Source organism: Meriones unguiculatus, chromosome 4, assembly GCF_030254825.1.
Source record: "Meriones unguiculatus strain TT.TT164.6M chromosome 4, Bangor_MerUng_6.1, whole genome shotgun sequence".
NCBI lineage: Eukaryota > Metazoa > Chordata > Mammalia > Rodentia > Muridae > Meriones > Meriones unguiculatus.
In genome coordinates this window covers 60,157,646-60,179,887 of record NC_083352.1, presented here as the reverse complement: position 1 = coordinate 60,179,887, position 22,242 = coordinate 60,157,646, and positions in this window count along the sequence as shown.

Here is a 22,242-nt window from a genome sequence, read left to right as displayed (position 1 = left end):
GCTTGAATAAAAATGGCCTCCTTAAGCACATAGGGAGTGGCTTATTAGGCAGTGTGGCCTTATTGGAGGAACTATTACATTGCTCTTCCTGCTAACTGCAAATCCAGAGGCAAAGCACTCCTTTCCTCTTCTGCACCATTTCTGCCTGAATGCCACTGTGTTTTCCATCATGAGGATAATGGTTTATCCTCTGAAACTGTAAACCAGTCCCAATGAAAAGTTTTCTGTTATTAAGAGTTTCCACCAAGGTTGGGACCATCTCTCTGACAAGCTGGAGACAGAGTAGGCTGGGAGGATACAAGCATAACTCCAGCTAAGACTCTCAGTGGGGGGGGGTCATGGAGTCAGAAGAGGACACCTTCTAGCTAAACAGGACTTCAAGTGGAGGGAGGAGAACACCAGCCTATCCACAAAAACTTCAACCCAAAATTTACCCTGTCTGCAAGATGTGCAGGGGTAAAGATGGAGCAGAGATTGAAGGAATGTCCAACCAATGCCTGGCCCAACCTGAGACCCACCCCATGGGAGAGAGCCAGCCCCTGATACTATTAATAATACTCTGTTATGCTTGCAGATGGGAGCCTACCATAGTTGTCCTCTGAGAGGCTCCACCCAGCAGCAAATCAAAACTGATTCTGAGACTCACAGCTAGACATTAGTCAGAGTGAGAGGAGCATTGTGGAAGAGTGGGGGGATGGATAGAGAAACATGGAGAGGACAAGAACTTCACAAGAAAACCAGCAGAGTCAACTAACCCAGGCCCAGGGGGCTTACAAAGACTGAAGCACCAACCAAGGACCATTCATGAACTGGACTTAGGTCCTCTATACATAGGTAGCCTATAGGCAGCTTAGTCTTCATGTTGGTTCCCTAGTAAGGGGAGCAGGTGATGTCTCTGACATGGACTCTGTTGCCCGCTTTTTGATCACTTCTCGTCTGGCAGGGCTGCCTTGCCTGAAAGAGGATGCACTCAGTCATGAGGGAACTTGATGTGCCTGGCTCAGTTGGTTTTGGGGCTACCATTTTTGTGAGAAGTTGATGGAGGGGGGATGGGGGAAGAGGAAGGGAGTATGTGACCAGGAGGAGAGGAGGGAGGGGGCTATGATCAGGATGTAAAGTGACTAAATTAAAAAAAAATATTAAAGGGTTGTCCTGGTCATGGTGTCTCTTGACAGCAATAGGAACCCTCACTAAGGCAGAAGTTGGTACCAGGGTATAGCTATAATAGGCCTGAACATAATTTTGTTAAAGAAATGTGGACTTTGAGACTATAAAAATTGTTTTTATTGATTGCCAATTTTACATCATGCATCCCAATCTCACTCATCTCCTTCCAGCCTGTACCTTCATATCCACCCTCTGCCCTTGCAAAATCAAATGAAAACAAACAAAAAGAAAGCAACAAACAAACAAGTCTCCCCATGGAAGCAACAGTGTGTCATGCTTGTCGCACTACATACCCTTTTGTCCACACATCTTCACCTGCAAATGTTCACTGCAGTGAGTCATGTTCTGGTTCAAGGCCTCTGGCCTCTGCTACACCAGTAATACTGGATCCTCACTGAGACTCCTCTCAGATTTCCTGTTGTTGCCTATGTCATGGAGATGGATCCTGAAGCTTTGGGTCTGCCAGACACACTTCTTCACATGCTATTGCAGTTCATAGATGTGGTAGATGTTAGGGTAGGCTAACTCGAAGCCCTGGATCTGGGCCTGGTGGTAGCTGAGTTCCACAGCCCATCAGCTCTCCCACACCCACAGCACCCAGGCCAACTGTCCAGCACAGTGCCAGCTATGGGTGGGACCAACTCTCTAGCTCTCACACCCTTGAACCACCAGGGACAACTCTACTGTGCTGCCCAGCCGAGCTGCAGGGCCTGCTCTCCTGAGCACTCCTGCCGGTGAGGGATGAGGCCAGCTCTGTGTAGCCCTTGGACATCAACATAGTCCCAGGCGGTAGCCCAGACCAAGGACGTCCAGATTGCCTTTGATGGTAACATGAGCCTCAGACATTGACACAGATCCCTGACCCCAGACATGGCCGTCAGCAACAGCACAGACCAGGACATCACCATGGCCACAGGTGGCATCGCCCGCTACTCCTATCAGGATGTTCTCACCACCCTCCCATCTCCTGTTCTGCCTCTCTTCATGGTGCTCAAACCATTCTGCTTCTCTTCCTCCCCCATCTTTCCACCACATGATTGCACATTGTAGTGGCACCTGCGTGAGTGAGCCTCTGACTTTGGGACTTTGGATTAGGAATGCAGCCGAAACCTTTACTTGGCCTTAATGAGCAAAACAAATAATAGCATAAAAGACAGTGGTGCTGAGGGTAATTTGAACTGCGGGCCATGACTCAGAAAGGTTCAGAGGAGAAAATTATTAGTATGTGGCCTAGAGATCACTCCTGTGATATTTTGGCAAATAATGGCTGATTTTTGCCCTTGTCTAAAAAAAAATCTGCCTGAGTCTAAATTGAAGAGTTGTGGATTAACAGCTTTGGCAGAGGACATTTCCAAACAATCTATTATTGACTTTGTTGTGTGTGGCTATAATTGGCCAAACTTATGCAGACTTATAATGAAAAGGAGCAAGCTGGGCAAGAAAAATACAAAAGCCTGATGTTGAATGAAATAAAGGGAGTGCTGACCTCAGGACAAGATCCCACCCAGCTAAGCTTCCAATTTGTGAAAAGGCGTTAAAGAAAAGCATAGGGCCCAGTACAACAGTGTGCACCTTTCATCCCAGAATTCTGGAGGCAAAGGCAGTCAGTCAGAGTTCTGGGTTCAAATCCAACCTGATCTATAGATCCAGTTTCAAGACAACCAAGCTTAGAGACTAAAGGAAGCCACCGAAAACAGAAAGCTGGTGAAGAATGGAATTGAATGAGGAGGCTGTGTTCCAGCTCCAGCAAGCAGAAGGACTTGGAAGCTTCAGCCATGTGGTTTTGAATCTAGAGTCAAGGACAGAAGAAAGGTGCTGTGCAATCTCCCTTAGCAGCTAAGGCAAATTGCTGAGGCCAGGCATGTGTCAGGGGTGCCCCTGTGTGGAGGCCTACAAAAGCCATTGTGTGGAGCTCTAAAGGAGAAGCCTGGATTGCCTTGGAGACTTCAAAATGTTGGAGATGCCAAAGATGTGGGCCACCTGCCAAGGAAAGCTGTTTGCAGGGAGTGGAACCAGCCCAAAAGAAAGCGTGTTTCAGTCAACAAAACTGAGAGGAGTTGGAGATCTGAAAGAGCACTCTGACAGCAGACATGGTGATGCAGAGTTTGGAGTCTGCCCAGCTGGTTTTTGGTCTTGCTCTCATCCAGAATTTCCTCACTAGCTTCTCTTTCCTTCCTGTGCCATTGTATGTTGGAAGTAAGTGATCTGCTTTTCATTTTGATTTTACAGGAGACTATAGTTAAGAGATTGCATAAGTAGAGACTCTGGATTTGAAACAGGGTTCTGATTGTTAGAGACTATGGGGACTCGGAGTTGGACTGAGTGGATTATGCATTGCAGTACAGCTACAAGCCTATGGGGGCCAGTGAGTAGAATGTGGTGGTTTGAGTAAAAATAGAAACCCTAACTGAGACATCAGGGTAGGGCAGAAGAGGGCATCAAATCACCTGAAACTGCCGTTACAAGCCGTTGTAAATTGCCAAATATTGGTACTAGAAACCAAACCTGGGTCCTGTGAAAGGGCTGCAAGTTCTCTTACCTGATGACTCCTCTCTCCAAAATAGCAGCTATTGCTTCATTAACTGAACATGTACAATGCTTATACCCTACAAAAATAGGTAAACATCTCCCAACTCCTCAATAGAATGGCATTAGGAGATGAGGCTTCCAGAGGATGAATGTAAGTTATAATAATTTGTATCTCTCTCCAAACTCCTAGTAGAATTCTAGGAGGAGCAGCACTCACAGCAGTATGACCCAATGAGGTCCCAGGAAGTTTTCTTCTACCTTCCACTAACTACATAAACTTTCAAAAAACCACCATCTTTGAATAACAGAGTCTGATGTATACCAAATGTTAAGGTATCTCAATCTTAAACTTTCCTGTTCTGAAACTATGAGCAAGATTTTTGTCTTGTTTGGAAGGTACTTAGATGATGACACTGTTGCTAAGCAACCCAGCCAGACCAAGACAGTCTGTGCTAAAGAATTTCAGTATTTGCATGTTATCCATCTATTATTCTATAACAACTTCCACAAAAGAAACCCAATGGCTTAACTCAACACCCACTTACTTTCTCAGTTTCTTGGGGTCAGAGATGTAGACACAGCTTAGGGTCAAAACATTGCCATGAAGCTGCAATTTGGAGTTTCTCCAGCTTTGTTTTCATCTGGAGCGCAACTGTAGAGTTTACTCAGGTTACTGGCAGGATTTTCTTCCTTCAGAGAAAAGAATAGTCCTAGAATATAAAACAAAAGGTTTTTCTTATATATCCTCATATAATATTATATTATCATATAATTTTCATAACATTATATGAAAATTATAAGCTAAATAAAAACTAAAGATATCAAGTAATATCCTCAATGGAAGTATTCAAAATATGAGCAAAACAGTCTTGAGTAGTCTAGCTTTAGATAGCTATAGGTTGAGTCCACTCAATAAACTTCACATTCTATTGTGTAACAAAAAAAAAATACCCTCAGATGGAAAATATAAAAGATAAATGAGATCTGACCTTTGTAGCAGGTGGTTACTGACAGCTTCAGAAGACTGCCTGCCAGGCACTGCCTCAACCTACCTGGCAAGAAAATCTCTTTCTATAGCTACCGATCTCTTTCTCTCTCTCTCCCTTCACCTCTCTGTCTCTCTCCCTCCCTCTTCCTTTTGTAGCCACAATGCTGCACAATAGCAAATCACATTTGCTATATTTTTTCCAGTTAGAAGAAAATCTTGAAGGTCCAACCTACCCTGAAGGTGAATAAATTACATAAGTGTGTGGCTAACCCAAGTCAGGGGCCACTTACAGTTTGTTTTTTATAGCTGGATTGTTTTAATATATCAAGTTACAACATATCAATGTCTATGCACATACTACATGCAGGCCATATGTAATATATATATATATATATATATATATATATATATATATATATATATGTATATATATATACACACATATGGCTGAAGAAGTAGCTCAGTGGTTAGAGTTCTTTCTGTGTGACTATGAAGACCTACATTTGGACATCAGCACTAACATAAAAAGCCAAGAGTGGCTGTATTTGTCTTGTCACTGAGGTGCTGTTATAGCACGTACAAGAAGAACATTACAGCTTTCTGGCAGCCAGCCCAGTTCCAGGTTGAGTGACAGATGCTATCTCAAAGGAACAGGGCAGAGAGTGAGGAGCAGGACTTAACATCTACTGGCTTCTGTGTGTGTACTCACACAAATGTTAACATATACTCCACGTTTACAAACACATACACACAAAAGAACAAAACATGTTTTTAAAAAGTTGTAGGGATCATTACTTAGAACAATACAGAAATGTGTATTAAAAGGGTAAGAGAAAACAATGTTGGATTATTTCATTAATCTTCCATAACTAAATTAACATCTTCTTAACTTACTAAACATTCAGAATGGTTTTGTCACCCTCAGGTGCTCTGGATATCCCGCCATTTTCTTCTCCATACATGCTTTTCACTTGCCATAGCATTAATTCTATCCAATTCTTATAAAAGTCAAATTCAGAGGAATAACTATGACAGATTTAACAAATTTCTGCTGTCTTGTCATTATTGCTATGTAAGAAGACACATAAAATGGAGTGCCATGGAGCAAATATTTGTTTTCTCACCTCTGTGGGGAGGCTCGAGTCTATCTGAGGGTGTTTTTGTTACACAATAGAATGCGGAGATTACTGAGTGCACTCAGCCTATAGCTATTTGCAGGTAGACTACTCAAGACTGTTTTGCTCATATTTTGAATACTTCAGTTGAGGATATTACTTGATGTTAGAGTTTCATTTTATCCTTAGTTTTTATTTAGTTTATAATTTTCATAAAATGTTGCGATAGCAAAGGGCTATAGCAGTGACAACAGCATGGGACATACAGCCAATACAGCAGGGGACAAAAGAGTACTTCAGTCCCTTGTTCCTTGTTACAAGTTTAAAAAACAAACAAACAAAAAAAAAAACAAAACAAAACAAAAAACTTGTAACACACTATGAATTTGATATCTTTAAACCTAAAAAAAAAAAATTGCTTTTTCTCTGGAAGCCACCATTGGATAGAATAGGAAGGCAAAAGACAAGTTCTAAGACATATAGAGAACATTGCATTCCTCTTTTACCTCAGTGCACACCCTATAAAGGTCAAATCAACTGAACTGTTTTGTTTTATATTCTAAGGAGATTCAGGGCTATGGACCTTCTGAGAATGCTTATGTTAATTTGCTTAACAGTAAAGTGTTGATTCGTGTCATGTTTGGCTTTGAAGCCTGAAATCAAAAGAATAGTCCTAGATACGGGTGACAAAGAAAGCTTCAATCACATTGGTCACTGCTTGAATCAAGCTAAGTGAACTTGATCTTTAATGCACTAGTTGTGAAACACACACACACACACGTGCACACACACACACGTGGCTATTCCTAGGAGCCTTTGATTTAGGGGTCTGAGCTGGAGATGAAACATCTGATTTTTACCAATTAAAGTTGATGCATGCATGCAGAGGGAGGAGGGAGGGTGGGATTGGGAGGGGAGGAGGGAGGGGCTTATGGGGGGATGCAGAATGAATAAAGTGTAATTCATGAAAAATTAAAAATAAAAAAAAAGTTGATGCTAAGAGGAGAAAGCCCACTCCAAAGGCTGGTTCCTCCCAGGAAAATTCCAGAAGCCAAAGAGAGTAGGGAAGTCTTCTGAGACTGTTCCTACATTTGCTCTTCTTCTCTGATTTTGTAGTCACTTTCCCCAAACCCTGAGGCTTAGCACATTCAGCTGAAAACAGAACACCACTGCCCTGTTTGGGTTAGGAATGCTTTCGGATATGCTAGTCTTGGTTCTGTTCTAGTCACCTATAAGATGCTGCTTCTAAACTTGCTTTCCAGCATCTCATACTGCGGAAGGTCTCAGGATGCTGGCTTTCCTCCTTCACTCTGCATTTCAAGGAGGGAGATTAGGCAGGATAGTTCTCTCCAAGGCATCTGAGAACAGCATGTAGATACTGCAGGGCATTTTATGATTCGTGTTTCAGATGTTCTGACAGAAAGTTGTTTAGTGGCCATATGCCCCAAAGGCAATAACCTAGTTTTCAAACACCCTGTTGGTAAGCTAAAGTCTCATAGAGTTTTAGAGGAAACAAAAAAAAATCAGATTTATTTAGAATTCATTGAGGGTTTTAAAAAATTAAACTTTTCTATAGTGTAGAATATTTTCTTAATCATTCACTTAGAAACTCAATCATTTATATGCTGCTCCTTTAAAGCTAAACATAAGTAGTCAAATGAAACAGAGAGGGCAAATCAGATAAATAATAATTGAGCAACATACCAAAAAAAAACTGGATTAGAGAAACAACAAAGTATGACACATGTATTCTTCCTTCAGTACTCTGTGTTTTTTAGGACATCATTAAGAGAGTGAAGAAGGCCATGCATAGTGGTTCATTCCTTTCATCCCAGCACTTGGGAGATGGCAACATGCAGAGCTCTGTGCGTTCCAGGCCAGCCAGAGCTAAAGTGGGACCCTCTCTCAGAGAGATGAGGGCATTAAAAGAGTTGGTGATTTGTATTATCTACCTCTGTGTCTAGAGGAATTTGTGATGATCTCACTCGTTATTCACTCACTCTATTTCTATTCCATTCTTGTCTTGCTATAGTCAAAAACCTAGTGGACTTCAGTTCTGATGTGCCTGATGCAAAGCAGTGTGGAGTTCTTGTTTTCTGCCCTCGGAGCTGTTTTCTAAGTATTTGCACGTTCCTAAATAATTCACAATATTATTCCCCATCTGAGCTTTGCTTTTCAAGCTATCATACATCATTGTCTGTGCTTCTTTTCCTCTCCCTATTCATCAAGTAGTTTATGTTCCTAAGAAAGAACAATTTACTAGGAATAAAATCTCATACACATTCACGTGGCCATTTTAACCATGAATAGTAGCACATTGGGGACTTTCTACAACTTAAACTAACCAAAGACATTTGGAACTTTTTTCCTTCAAATTAAAGAGAGAGTTGCTCTCAATATTTACTGCTTTGTTGTGTGAGAATGGAATCCACAGAGTTTGCACTGAGTTACAGAATAAGCTTTTGAAGGCCACTCAGTTAACTAAGATTATCATGGAAGTGAATTCTATACATATAAAGATCTGACCAAAGAGATTGCTTCCTAAGCATGTCACTAGAAAGTTCTCAAGTTCCCATATCTTATAGTTTAATATGAAAACATGATCCCATAGAGAATTAGAATTCAGGGATAAACAAAAAGGAGAAGCAAATTGCTGAATTATGAGAGAGAAGTGGCTTACATAACTTCCTGAAAATCAATCCCTAGATTTCACTGCTTTCTAAAAAGAATGGACCAAACAAAATCATAATCACAATTTTTGTTGTCAGTGTGAAGAGGGTATTAGAAGCACTCTTGCTTCTCATCACAGGGGAGAAAGATGACATTGATATGGATTCAGAAGGTAAGGACAGAACCTTGATGTATCCAAGTCTCTGTCCAAAAGTCACTCCTTTTCTTGATTACTATGTCAATACAGAAAAACATATCTCATTGAAAGAATCAATAAAACCACAAAATCAAGACAGAACTGTAACATTACATGGCTCTGTGAATCCACAGCCTTATAATATCCCACTATGGTTGGCTTCTAACTTAAATCCAACATTACTGAGCTTTTAAACCAAGTACCTCATTTCATAGGGAATGGGACAAAATGCCATGAATTAAATACTGAAACGCAATAAAATTTTGTATCTCCAGTCCTTTATTCTCCACCTCTGGTGATTTCTTTATTATAGCTAGAACTGCAATTCAGTGTCGGATTTTAAAGAATTTACTTTACATATATAAGGCCCTGGATTCAATCATCAACAGTGCAATAAGAACTAAAACAGCAAAGTGTGCTTCATACTGAAGTAAACGGAATTATTATACTATATTTAAGATGTTGCTTAGCTAATAGCACTGCTATAAACCAAAATTACTAAGATTATTTAATTCGTGTTAACATATTTATTACATATTAAAGTTAGTTCATAGAGAAGCATTACATTAATAAGTATTTTTCACATATTCTGCCAACAATTGGCTAATAACACTCACATAATATTAACTTAAAATTCTTAAGTCATTTTTTAAAATAAGTAGTTACATTTTCTTGACTAAGAACGTTTTTAAATACATTATAAGATTTAAGAACATGTTACTTATATTGTAGTGAGATTTTGGCTGATATAAAATCACTCTTTACAAGTGTTATAAAATATAAAAACTTAGTTTATAGAAAATAATATGGACTCAGGATTACTTAAATGGGAAGCAAGAAGGAAGGAAGTGTTAAGAAAGGCAGATGGTTGTACTTCAGCAAACAATACATTGCTAAACACAAACAAAAGGAATTTTAAGAAAATAAAAGTGATTTATATAAACAAATAAAGTTGATGGAGAGCTGTGAAGCCAAATAGGTGCTGGGAAACGAGAAAATTGTGTCCTAAAGCTTTGGAATCGATTCCCACCTAGGATTCATTACTTCTTCATCCATGGGCTTTGGATCAGGTGTAGAGTACCCGGCATGAAATCCTCCTGTAGAGTGGACTAAAGTTCAACCAGACAGTTGCACTCGTGGTAGTCAGGCCACTATTGTGCCATCAGGCACATCTTACCTGGCAGGTTGGTGTTGTTTGGTGTGATGACTGATGGCTTTTCCTCACCAGCCACCTGCATAGCACTTTCAGGCACGATAAAAGCTCACCAGCTGAGAGGAAGCTTCAGTTCAGTCCCAACTTGATTTATGGAAGCCCTTTAACCAAAGTATGTGATGTCGTTAGCAAAAGAGTATTGCCATTGAGTGCTGAAGGGTGCCAAGTGTCTGTATTGTTTTGAGGGGTCTCTGGAGCCTCTCTGACCAACCTCACAAGGGAAGGATCCCACAGCAGGCGATTTTTGTTTAATAACCAATGATGTCTGTAGACAGCACTGCCCACCTACTCAGGTGGGCAAACGCTTTTATTTTTTTAAAGATTGTCTTTATTTGTAGGTATGTGTACGCTTATGAGAATGCATGCCCATGGAGGACAGAATGGCATCAGAATCCCTGGAGCTGGCGTCCATGGACAGCTGTGAGGGACCCAACACTAATACAGGGAACTACACTTGGGTCCGCTGCAAGAGCGGTGTGTGCTCTTATTTCCACCTCTCAAGCTCCTTTTTTTTGATGATTAGACTTTTTAGTTTGCTTACAGAACAGTAAGGCTCCATATGACTTTTCCATCCATCCAGGTTTTGATTAAATGTCCCCTGGCTCCCTCTTCCCTCCCACAAATGTCTACAGCAAGAGTAGTGACGAAGGGCCAACATCCCAGAGAAATAAATTAGACTTCCTGGGTGTGAATTCTGCAATTCAAAAACAGATGTTATTCCTGAGTTGTAAATTCTAAGTCCTTGTCTTCCATATGACTGCCTTTAATACAAAACAAAATAAACCAGGGACATTCAGAAAACTTGTAACATTCACAGAAATTAAACTGGAATTTAAAAGTTAGATGGTGGGGAGAAAAATCTCCTGTACTTTAGTTTTATTTAATCCAGAGAACAATAATATATAAAGCAATAAAAATTACTGCCAAAAGAAGCAATAAGAAAACACGATTATATAGATTATTTGTGCTTTTTTCCCCCAGAGTTTAAAAACTGTTCTGATGACTACTTTCTGAGCTTTGAATACATAATATGTAATCAGTTGTCTTTTTAAGTTTAGATTTATATTTTACGTGTTTGTGTCTACCTGAGTGTACAGGTACCACATAAAGGCAGGTGCCCTTGGAGGCCAGGACATCAGAGCCTAGAACTAGAGTTACAAACAGTATGAGAGACTAAATGTGGATGCAGGTAACTGAACTTGTGCTCTCTTCATGAACAGTGGTTCTAACTACTGCACTGTCACTACGGCCCAGGAATGCAGCTTTTAAATCAAAGCAACACAAGCAAACATTTAAAAGTACCCAAAAGTCCAAATACACAGCTATCTCCCACACTTCTCTCTGTCCCCACTCTGCTCCCCGCTTACACTTGTACCTATTTTCGTTTAACTTTTTAAACAGGCATTTCCAAAATTCTGGGCTTTCCCTCCATTCATGAAAACCTGACTTTATACATTAGCATCTCAGTGTGATAAGGGAGGATTTGTTTTATCTTAACACACGCCCCAGCTATCTCCATCTTATGTACCAACAGAATTACTACTGAAGTGAAGCTATTAGCATCAGCTTGCTTCAAGGATGCTTAACAGAACTTCAGACCGGCTTCTTGTAAAAGATGCCTTTAGACAAGCTTTACATAGAGAATGAAATCATATCATCTCATGCTTTGAAAATAATAGATTTTTGCTTCTCATCCTGACACTGGTCTTTAAGACTAGAGCAGTGAGGGAAATGTGTTTGCATAGCACTCTAACACTATAAACAACAACAACAACAACAAAACACTATATAATTTCTGACATTATTAGAGTAGAATGCAAAAGTGACTTTAAAATGCACCTTTTTACTTTTATGGTTTTTAGAGAGAATAAACTATTCTGCTGCTTTTCTCTGCCTATTCCATCATTTATGGTGAGTTCACATCATCAGTACTGAGCGAAATAGATGTTTATTATCCTGAATATTTTTTCACATTCAACTATTTTGGAATTCAAAAGAAAAACACATACATAAAATAGAAAAGTACACTTATGCAAGTTGGGGGGCAGGTTTGTGTTGCGGGTAGAATATATTGCTGGATCAGAACCAGGGAGGGACTTAGTTGCAAAAATAAATAGAAAACAAGAGGGAGGGAAGATCTGCATTTCATTAGTCACTAATGGTGCTCTGGGATAGGACTTGACTGAAAAGCTTAATCTAAGCAGTTTTCTAGCTTCTAAAGTAGGAGTCCTACTGCTACATATTTGCCGCCCGCGTTCACAGCCCAGATGTGAATGTGAGGGCCCCAGACAAGTGTCTTGGCTACCCTTGGAAAAGCAGGCGCATCCTTATGCATGGGCACCGGCAGGGCAGTGGAGGGCAGCACCGCAGCCTCTTGGCTCCTCTGGGATTCTGGTAATGTCCCCCACCCCGAGATTTGTTTGGAGATCTGTGTGGTGAGTGATGGCTGACACTTACACACCCGGGTGTCAGGAGTGCCACTCGGCATGCCGTGCCCCCGCTGCCCACTCCACATTCTGCTCACCTGCAGCTAGAACCCCTAACAAATGCAGTGGCTTATCTGAGGATCCATTGTTTCCTCCTCGGGGCGTCTCAGCCTCTGGCTGTGAATCTTTCCTCCAGTTAGAGCTGTCTGCTTACCTTGAAAATTAGCAGGCAAGGGAAAACAAAGAAACGCCCAGGTGCATATCCAGGTACCCAATAAATGTTTCCTTGCTCCATTGTGTGACCACCCCTAACTTTCTCCTCATAATCCGGGTCATTCACTGATTCTTGCTGTGAAGCTGAATGTGCCTCATATATGATGCTGCCTTGGGGGAGGACAAACAAAAAACAAAAACAAGGTGAAAAGGCAAGATTTTTGTTAAATGGAATCTTTTTTCCTTCGGGTTCCACCCAGCATTTCATGTGTACGTTATGAAAGTTTTCCCTTTTTAGAAGCTGTAGTCTCTAACTGGGAAGAACAATGCTATAGAGAAAGCACAAATGATCATTAGTAGTCAAGTACCGAATTATATGCCCCAATTGCCAGACCTACCTCCAGATAGGTGTCTTTGATTTGACACATGGCCTGGGTCCTACGGGGTAGTACTTTATCCTTTTATTGAGTGATGTTTTCTGAGCTTGTTGCCTATGCCAACACCTGTCAGATCACAGAGAACCTATAATCAAAGAAGCAAGAAACACTTGCTCACAGTAACACCAGCCTAAGGAACAATTGTGACAGAGAGGGAGCAGACCACTCCAGCTCACTCTGTAGCACTGTCTGGCTCCGCCCAATATTGTATGTAGGTGTGTCTGAAAATCTTCTAGTCCTGTGTTCGCGTCTGCTTCTACTTTGTTGTAAAATAAGCTCTTGCACATAACCACTATCACCACCAGATTAAACTCTTGCCAGTATGACTAAATCCTTGAGAGTAAGAAAAGCAACCAGTGCTGTAGCTCAAATACATGACAAATGTCCAGCAAAAGCAAAGCAGTGCTCATTAGGACAAAAGAAGGCAAATAATGTAGCTCTGGGGTCTTCTGAAGGTCGGGTATTTCAGTATTTGGTTGCCACTGTAGGCTAAATTGGACTTTTGGCTAGACACGTATAATTAGTGACAGCACGTGCAGCTTAATACATACACAACCCACCTCCTTCTTCCCCCTCTTCTTTCCGCCACCATTGTAATTCAGTTCGTAAGATCATTGCTCAATGCTTCTATAGCCAATAACCCATGTCACTTAGGGTTGAACAGATGAGCTCTTCTGTTTACCTTGCTGTTCGTGCTTCTTCAGTCACAGACACATGGCAGTCTGATTGTGCTGGCAAACAATGCAAATATCTTTACCATTGTGCTTCCTCCTGTCAGTCTGTTCACATCTTCTGGAACTCCATGCCTCCCACCTTCTCCCTTTCCCATTTGCGGTTTGCTAAACAGTTGTTCAGGGTAAGTGAGAGGGGCTGGTCAGTGTGTAAAGGAGCTTGACACCAAGCCAAACGACATAACTGATTCCAAGAATCCACATAGCAGAGAGAGAGAGCTGGCTCATGATCTCCTCTGACCTCCACACAAATGTTGTGGAACTTGTGCACGGTTCCCCTCTCCCCACAAAAAATCAAACAGGTAGACGAACACCTGTCTAAGCCACTTTTCCAGTTTGTTCATGTACAATCAGAAGGGCAGTAGTCTTAATTTGCAGGATTTTCCCCTCACTAGTCATTGTCTTCGAAAGGTGGCTCAAGTATGTAAGTGTAAGCGCCAAATATTTTTAAATTTATACCCACAAAGAAAGCCAACCTATCTACAGACTATATTTAGGCTTTTTTCCCCTCAGTTGGCCCTCAGTGAATTGTTCCCCTTCTCTGTAGCTGTAGGTGTGAGATAAGGAACCCTACTCCCAAAAAAGAAACATGGAAAATAACACAAACATCTTGACTGCCTGCTCACTCAACTTTTTGTTAATTTAAACCCCATATATTTGGTCCCAAATTTATATGCTGGAACCGTATGGCCTGAGGAGTTTGGGTCAGAGGGAATTTGGCTTATTCTCAGAATTTCTGGCCTCATGACCATGTTATGGCTCAAACATTGTTCTCATCATCTCTTCCAGGACCACCATAATGCCAAATTTTTTTGTTTCTTTTATCTGTTTAAATTATAAAATACTGCTACAGAAGACACTGCTTTTCTCCAGACACTGGTAGTTTCATTTATAATTGCATCAACAAAGATCATCATTCCCAATCTATGTTTATATAGATCTAATACTATAGGCACTAATAGGTTGAAATCTAAACTTTATTATTTTTTTATTTTTATTTTTTAATATTAGTTATGTTTATTAACTTTGTATTCCAGCTGTATCCCGCTCCCGCATTCCCTCCCATTCCCACCCTCCCTCCCTTATCTTCTTCCTATCCCTTTCCAAGTCCACTGATAGGGGAGGACCTCCTCCCCTTTCATCTGACCCTAGCTTATCAGGTATCTTCAGACCTGGCTGCGAAGTCCTCCTCTGTGGCCTAGCAGGGCTGTTCCTCCCTTGGGTGGGAATGGGAGGTCAAAGAGCCAGCCATTTCATGTCAGATATAGTCCCTGTTCCCCTTACTAAGGTACCCACTTGTATACTGAGCTACCATGGGCTACATCCGAGCAGGGGTTCTAAGTTATATCCATACATGGTCCTTGGTTGGAGAAACTCTCACAAAAGACCCCTGTGCCCAGATATATTTGGTCTTTGTGGAGCTTCTAAACTTTAAATTACGCTTTAGTTAAGGTTTCTATTGTTGTGATGAAACACCATGACCAAAAGCAAGTTGGGGAGGAAAGGGTTTATACGTGGTTTATACTTTCATGTCATTGTCCACCATCAAAGAAGTCAGGACAAGAACTCAAATAGGGCAGGAATCTGGAGTCAGGACCTGATGCAGAGATCAAGGTGGGGTGCTGCTTACTGGCTTGCTCTTATGACTTGCTCAGCCTGCTTCCTTATAGAATCCAGGTCCATCATTCAGGGATGGCACACCCACTATGGGCTAGACCTTCCCCCACTGAGCATTAATTGAGAAGATACCTTACAGTGGGATCTCATGGAGGCATTTCTCAACTGTGGCTCATTTATCGTTCAAACCACCACCCATGGTTACTTGGTCTAGTGGGAATTTGGAAAGATAAAAGAGCACTTCTGAGAACGAACTAGCAGAACTTTGAAGGCATTGATTGCCTTCTGCTCAACTGTCATGAATTATTGGGAAAAGAGTTGACAATAGAAAAGAAAGGGCTGTGTTACAAGCTCAAGAGCTCAAAGGAAGGAGCTTGAAGAAGTTGATGTTAATGAGTTCAGTTTTTACAACTGATTCTCAGAATCCCATTCTTCCCCAGTCAAGCAAGAGCTGACAAGTGTGGCAAGAGTCTGTTTTAGATAGATAGATAGATAAATAGATAGATAGATAGATAGATAGATAGATAGATAGATAGATAGATAGATAGATAGATATAGATAGATATATAGATCGATCTATAGAGAGAGAGAGAGGGAGGGGTCGTATGTCCATTCTCTATCTTCTTTTCCCTCTGTATCTGCTGTATCTGTGTCAGAAAAGGGGCTTCTTGTCTTGTATGGTTAACATTTGATTCTTAATTAATAGTTCTCTCATAAGATATCCCCTGTAAACATTATACATTTACCATCTTTATATTTGCTCTTTTGTCCATGTTTCTAAAGTATCTGATCTACTTCTGACTCGTTTCTTAATTCATTTCACTCCAATGATATGTCACCATTATTCATCACCAGGAAAAGTTCTGCCTTCTGTCAAGAACTCTCTATGGTCTACAGTTCCCCCCAACTGCGAATATGATATAGACCTCAGTGAGGCAGTGCATCACAGCTCCCCATGCGTCTGTTTCACAATGGGCTCCCCAGTTGGGAATTATGGTAAAGAAGTATATTAGAGATGAACAACTTTAACAAAAGGAAAGAAAGCAACATTTGCCTGAAAAAGTGGCCAAGAATGTTCACACAACTAGACTTTAGCCATATCGTTTTAGAGGATGCCAAAGCAAAGATCACTCTTAAGAAATGTTGCAGACACAGAGGGCCTCTGAAAGGTTCTACCTTGCAGGGTATCAAAGCAGATGCTGAGACTTATGGCCAACCTTTGGGCAGAGTGCAGGGAATCTTATGAAAGAAGTGGGAAATAGTAAGACCTGAAGAGGACAGGAACTCCACAAGGAGAGCAACAGAACCAAAAATCTGAGCACAGGGGTCTTTTCTGAGACTGATAATCCAATCAAGAACCATGCATGGAGATAACCTAGAACCCCTGCACAGATGTAGCCCATGGCAGTTCAGCATCCAAGTGGGTTCCCTAGTAAAGGGAACTGGGACTGTCTCTGACATGAACTGATTGGCCTGCTCTTTGATCACCTCTCCCTCAGGGGGGAGCAGCCTTATGAGGCCACATAGGAAGGCAATGCAGCCACTCCTGATGAGACCTGATAGACTAGGATCAGAAGGAAGGGGAGGAAGACCTCCCCTATCAGTGGACTTGGGGAGGGGCATGCGTGGAGAAAGGGGAGGGAGGGTGGGCTTGGGAGGGGAGGAACAAGGGGGCGATGGGGGGGATACAAAGTGAATGAAGTGTAATTAATAAAAATTAAAATAAAAAATATTTAAAAAAGAAATGCTGCAGATAAAGATGAGCGGATGAAGGGCACCATACACCTACTTCACACAGATATCTGAGACCCTTAGCTAGGGTAGCTCTCTTCAGCAGAGTAAAACTCCCAGATAGAAAAGGAAGCCAAGGCTATCTCAGGATTTGGGCAGCATATCACTATGCTTGTTCCAGGGAGCACCAAAGAAGAGACTGCAGGAGAAGTGGTGCTACAGCCTGGACCCGCTGCTCCTCCTCACTTCAGGTGACTTGTGGGAGATGTAGGACAATTACACATAATACTTGCCTGTCTCATCTTGTCTTTCCTCTTCTGCTATCATTGCTGTGGCTTTAACAGCTCTTTATCCTCACTGTGCACTCCTACCCACTTCATCCTATTCGAGCATTGCCCTATTTAAGTTATCCTCCTCCTACAGAAGCACACAGCTACCACTAGCTTAAAGAGTAAATGAAAATCTGGGAAGTGGAAAAATGGCTCAATGGGCAAGCCCACCTGCTGAGCAAGCATAAGGACCTGAGTTCAAATCCCATGTACCCATGTAAAAAGCCAGGCATGGGTGTGCTCACCTGTGACCTCAGCTGTAAGGAGGACTGTTAGAGCTTGTTGGCCACCAGACTTGCTCTAGAATCAGCAGGAGATGCCGTCTCAAAAGAATAAGGCAGAAAGTGATAGAGCAGAACGTCAGACATCCTCTCTGGCCTCCACACATACAGGGGCGTGTGCCTCCACATACATACAGATACATGTATGCCCCCCTTTCTGTCTGTCTCTCCTTCCTCCCATATTTATATAATGTACACATATTTATATAATATCACAAAAATAAATAAAAGTTAACTTTTATAACATTCTCCAAACTAAATTAACCTCTCTACTCCACATAACAAGCACCTACTTAAAACAGAATAGCCTCAGAATATCCTCCTAAAGATCCCTTGTGCTTGGTCTACCCATTAGACCAGTCTACCCATTAGAAAAGCTCTTTCTTCTAGTCATCTTTCAAGATTACATAGGTCAAAAGTCACAGGGCAGTCTAAGATTCTGCAATGGCCTCTCTCCTCTGATTGTATCATGTACTACATGAAGCCCACTTTGCACAGCTACAGTAAATGCTTAGTAGTTAAGAACGTTTGATGTTCTCCAGAGGCCTTGAATTCTCAGCATCCACGTGGCTCACCAACATCTGTTACTCTAGTTTGAAGGTGTCTCTGGGCACCACACACACATACACACACACACACACACACACACACACACACACACACACGTGATGCACAGATATACTCACAAGCAAGATTCCCATACACATAAAATGAATATTTTTAAAAGGTTCTTTTCATACAACCTCTCAACTGCTCCCATGCCTTTGTTAGGCATTGTGCTCCGGCCTACTAGAAAGTTAATTGTTCTCTCTTGTCCATCTAGGACGTAAATAATTTGAGGACAGGTAGTATGTCGATGCTGACCACAGTACAGAATTTAATATGAATAAATCCTGAATCAGTAAACGTGGAAAAAAGTGTGCTTGCAGTATGCATCTGTGGCACTTTTCTCGCAGGAAGAGAAACCCTCCTTTAACCTGCCCTAAAAATGGTAACCCTTGACACCTTTTAGAAAACGATCGTAGATTATGCCCCATTCCAACTAAGCGTAGTTACATCAACAAGTGGTACTGGCACATTTACTGAGTGAAAAAGGAGGACCAGTCTTAAACCATGGGATCCATGCTAGTGCCCTTTGTGCAAAGAGAAAGTAAAAAGGTGTACATTATATGTTTAATAGCAAATGAAAGCCTACAGTGCATTACTAGCTAGAAGCACCAGGTAAAGCATGCCAACCAAGTAATTATCCCATGAATAAAAGATGATGGCCCAGCTTTGAAGGCAGCATGCTAATGGATTTTTAAACCGACAGTTAAAATTGCATATATTTATCATATACAATAGGCTGTGTTAAAATATATATACACAGTATGAATTATAGCTATTAGTCTATTGAGTGCCAGATGCCTCTAGCTTAAGTAATTCATACAGAAGCATTTTTGTTGCCAATGAAGTTGTGAGCTTTAATTTTTTAAAGCTGATGTTTCTTTCTTGATTTCTCAAAGGCGGCAGCATTTAATTAGACAGGAATCTGTGTTTTACTATACAATAGCTTTCACTTAATGCTACGAATTCTTTTAGGGTTTCCCTGTCTCTCCTGTGCTCTTTCCTGGGATGGGTCCAGAATAAAGAGCAATGATTTTCGCTATTGGGCACTTTTGTTCTCAGGGGTCTTCTGGGAATATCTTCAAACATTTTAGTCATCACAGCTGGTGGGACTGGGCTTTTGGCATCTAGTAGGTAGACAGTGAAATGTTGCTAATTGTTCTAAAGAGCATAGGACAGACCCCACAGCAGAGAATTACCCAGCCCAAAAGTCAACAGTGCTAAGATACAGACATCCTAATTTAGAACAAAATGTGTGTGTGGGGAGGGGGGTCGTGTCCATATGTGTTCTTATGTGTGTATGTACATATGCACATAGATGCCTGCAGTCAACAGCTATCTTCCTCACTCTCCTTCCACTTTATTTTATTTGGGTTTTGAGAGGAAAATTTCAGAATTTCTTCCTTCAGGACCTTCCCATGTGTCCTTGCCAACTCTCCTTCAAATTCATTACCTTTCTCTCCTACTACTAAGGCAGTGTGCCCCACTGAACGAACTTGGCCAGACTGGCTCCCACCAAGCCCCAGGAATCTCTGTTTCTGCAATGCGGGGATTACAGGCACACCACACTACACGTGACTGGCTTTATTTAGGCCATGGACTGGCTTTATTTAGGCCCTTGACTGGCTTTATAAGCCCTTGACTGCCTGAGCCAACACTCCAGCCCAAGGGTTGTTTCTTCTGTGTTTACTTTTTGTTATTTTAGCCTTAGGACTGAACAAAATGAAGTGTTTCCTTTGGCTTCAATTAAAAATTATCTTTTCAAGCCACATGTGGCACACGTCTGTAATCCCAGCACTCTGGGAAGCTGAGGCAGGCAAACTCTGTGAGTTGAAGGTCAGCTTCATCTACAAAGCAAGACTAAGATAGTCAAGACTACACAGAGAAACCCTGTTTTGAAAAAACAAACAAAAATATTTTCATAAATGGAGGCAAAAATGATTTATGAAGCAGTGGGAGAAAAACGTCACCTAAAATATTCACAAGAAATTCTTTGTTGTGGGCAAGACAAACAATACCATGAACCAACAAGGAACTGAAGCCATGGGGAAGCTTGCTTTGTTCTCTTTCATGCTAAGATATATTCATTGCTGAGCAGTATGTGTTACCACGGTGGAAAACACATGGCATATTTTGAAGTTCCACACTTTCTCAAGGTTGGCTATACTTTGAATAAACAGTGTTTTTGTTCCCATTTGGATCCTTTAAATGTACCCCAGCCAAATGGTTTCTACCAGAACCAGCTGCACTGTAATCCTTGCTGCGTTTACAGCCTTTTCATCTTTTTTGTACCTTTCATTCAGCAACGAGAGCTCTTAGTGTGACTCTGCTCTCAGAGTGTTTGAAGAACATAGAGGCAGAAGCAGCACCTGCCTGCATACTCTCTGATGAAATAACTCACAGAGGAATCACCATTCTTGTCTTCCTAACAGTTATTCATGCTGCCTTTCAATAAAGAGTTGTGTGTTGTTCTTCCAATAAGAGGAAATATTTCTTCTGAGAGCTGCACAAAAAAAAAAGGATAAGTGGAGTCATTTGTTTCTATTATGTGTGTCATCAACAGTAAATTTCCTTGATGATTTATCTGTAAGATCTTACAGAGGAAAAAAAAAAGAAGCATAATCCAGAAATTCATATCATGAGACTCACCATATAAATAATAATTAAAGACAGTATAGGCTAATAAAATGTTCCATGATGTTGGAAAAACATTTTATTTTGCTTATATATTTATAATTGTTTGACATAATAGAAAAGTAAATGTGTTCTTGTATTTTTATTTAATGAAAATATTAAAGTAAATAATAATAAAAGAATAATTGCTGAATAATAATCAAGCAATAAAAGCAGATTCACTGTTACAGTTACATATTATACAAATATATGAAAGAAAAAGAGATTAAGAGAGGGTTGAAACAGAAAGAAGTGGGCACCATCAGTCTATTCCCATGCAATTACAAACGGCAAAAGATTTTTATAATCCACTCAGATATATAAGCAAAAGGTTGAGAGAGAGATCTCTAGAATTGTGGTTTGATCTGTCTCCTTGTTTGTCTTATTGTATCTCAATGGATATTATAATTATAACCCCATGAGGATCCTAAGTCAAGCTTCAGCCTACACGTGAGCAGGTTGCAAGTGACATTTGCTGCTCTTTCAGACTCAGTAGCAAAGAAAATGGAAGCAAAAGTAGACCTTGTGTGTGCATGATCTGCACCTGAAATCTTTAATTCTTCTTCTCAGTGGCACTGTTTATCTCCACTATCATTAGCCATGAAACTGGGTGTGAGTCCTGTGACTGTTCCTTGGTTTTTACAGGTTAATAGACTCACTGGAGAAACTTGGAGTTTGCCAAGACCTGTCTTGAGTTCCAGAGGAATAAACTGCGGCTGAATTTCTACCTCATTCTTTTTAACTTTTTTTTATTAAGTTATTTATTTACTTCACATCTCGATTGCAGCTTACCCTCCCTCTCCCCTGCATCCAACTCTCCTCCCCTGCTTCTCAGAAAAGGGGAGGCCTCCCATGGATGTCAATCAGCCTTGGCATACCAAGTTGCACTAAGACTATGTTGTCTTCTTTTATTGAGGCTAAACAAGGCAGCCCAGTTAGGGGAAACAGATCCAAACACAAGCAATGTAGACGAGACAGCCCCTGCTCTTACTTTAGGAGTCGCACATGAAGACCCAGTTGCACAACTGTTACATATGTGCAGAGGGCCTAGGTCTGTCCTATTGCATGCTCTCTGACTGTCAGTTCTTTAACTTTGTATTTTGATATCATGTTGTATAAATTGGATAAATATCCTCTTTCCATTTTCTGTAGTGAATAGAAAGCTGAGTAAAACCTATTTATTATCATAAAAAAGGATTTCCATTAGCCTATTTCTACTATGTGATTAATCACCACCCTAAGGAACAGCTCAAGATAAATTATTATAAATGTCTGCTGTGCTTGGTGATGCATCCCCATAATTCCTGTGTTCAAGAGGTG